Source organism: Castor canadensis, chromosome 9, assembly GCF_047511655.1.
Source record: "Castor canadensis chromosome 9, mCasCan1.hap1v2, whole genome shotgun sequence".
Classification (NCBI taxonomy): domain Eukaryota; kingdom Metazoa; phylum Chordata; class Mammalia; order Rodentia; family Castoridae; genus Castor; species Castor canadensis.
In genome coordinates, this window is record NC_133394.1 from 36,822,231 (window position 1) to 36,824,361 (window position 2,131).

Consider the following 2,131-nt stretch of genomic DNA (forward strand, 5'->3'; position numbering starts at 1 on the left):
GTTTCAACTTTCTACATGTAGATATACATTTTTCCAGCGCCATTTTTTAAAGAAGCTGTCTTCTTTCCAATGTATGTTCTTTGGAACCTTTTATTGAGAATCAGATGAATGTAGCAGCATGGTTTTATTTCCGTGTCCTCTATTTTATTCCCCTTAGTCTGCAGGTTCTTTTTTATGACAGCATCATGCTGTTTTTGAGACTATGGCTCTGTGGTTTGAAGTCAGGTATTGTGATTCCCCCAGAATGGCTTTTTGCTCCTGATTGCTTTGGCAATCAACCAAGTAAGACAAATTGTCCTTCCTTACCTTCGCCTGAGTAGAAGAGAATTCCTCCTGACTGACTGCTGTTGGATGAGGACATTAATTTTTCCCTCCTTTTGGTGTTGCTCTGAAATCATGGCTCTTCTGGGGTCTCAAACTTACTGTCCTTTTGACTGAATCTATAATATCAGTTGCCTTGGTTCTCAAGCATTTAGGCTCAGACCAGAATTACACCATCAGCTGTCACAGCTCTCCAGCTGCTGACACATCCTACAGATCCTGCTAGTTGCCCATCTCCATAATCTTGTGAGCTAATTCTTTAAAATCTCTCTCTCTCTTTCTAGCTCTGAGGCTTTCTTTCTTTCTCTCTCTCTCTCTCTCTCTCTCTCTCTCTCTCTCTCTCCACACACACACACACACACACACACACACATTCAGACACACACCTTCCTGATTTTGTTTCTCTGGAGAACTCTAATACACTGGATATACATTTCTTATTTTTGAATTGATTGTTTTTTAATGATTGACTTGGCTTATTAATGAAAAAAAAATTGTAGGATAAGATAAATCTTTTCTTCTTCTTTTCCAGCCTGGGATCTGGGGATCATTGCACTATCCCAAGATCTGAGTGGGATGTACTTTGGAAGGATGTGCAAAGTTGCATCATAAGTGTGACAAGAACTGACAAGCAGGAAGCTCATGAACTCAGTGACAGTAGCATCTTTTTCTCTGAGAAATGCTTTGTTTTGAAGAGGTGTGGCATTACTCTCTGGATGACAGCCCTGGTTCCCTTGTTGAAGCTTGCTGGGGATTCCAATAGGTTGATTCCATTCAAAGCTTCTCTTATTCTGGTAAGAATTTCATGTAACCTTCTACCAAAGGTACTTATATAGGAACTTCCAAGAAGAAATAATGTTTCTTAATGGAGTTTTCCCAAATGGAACAGCATATTTTATGGGGCATATTAATTCTGTTAGTACTTGCGTTTTTCTGTATTTCCCAGAGCTAGATTATCAGCCCTTGACATTTAGGTGATTGAGTTTGATATAGCAGTTATGAACCAGTTCTACATGAAAGTTGGTATTACTGAAAAGGATATCACTAATGAGAGTGGAATTCATGACCTGATATCAGGTTCTGTCATTGATGCCACACAGTTCAATCCTTGTGAGTATTTGATCAAATTGGATAAAACTTATTCATGCCACTCCAGAAACAGATTTTTCTTATGTTTGCTTTGAACAAACAAGTTAGACCTCCTGTGATGATCTGATGAGGAAAGTGGTAGAAATCTTCAAGTCAGTAAAACTTGTGACCTCTCTTTTACTTTTCAGAATTCTAAATGTCACATAGTACTTTCCTCACCCCAGAGGATTAAAGGATTTAAATGTCTTGATTGTCAAAGTGCTATTTACAATGAGTACAGTTTTGTTTTGTAATAGGTTTGCTAAGCAGCATCAACAACAGCAGAGTTAAAAAAGATATAGAAAAGAAAAACACAAAAAACAAAACCTAGAAAGTGGTGTGTGGTTTTTGGATTTTGATGGCATAGGCCATGCTATCTAATATCACCACCATGGAGCTGCAGAAAGCCCTAGATGTAATGGTCCTGTGATCATTTTGAAGTGTATACATTATTATAATAAGAATTTAGATACCTTTCATGAATGTTTAGGTATTGCACGCCATTCTTGCTGTGAAATTGAAATGCATGTAGAAAAAACCTTTCACTTTATGGAACTTTACAAAATTTGTGAAAAGAATTCATTTTGGTTAATGCACAGTGAAATACTTCTGCAAGTACTGACTAAAATTCCCCATAGATAAAGCATTATTCTTCATTAAGTTTTGGGCTCAGTCTATACAT

The 2,131-nt window shown here is 37.4% G+C and overlaps 1 pseudogene; it reads left to right on the top strand.

The window, feature by feature from the left end:
* The first annotated feature begins 202 nt into the window (after positions 1-202).
* On the top strand, positions 203-1,740 carry LOC109677510 (S-adenosylmethionine decarboxylase proenzyme-like; annotated as a pseudogene).
* Positions 1,741-2,131: the final 391 nt, after the last annotated feature.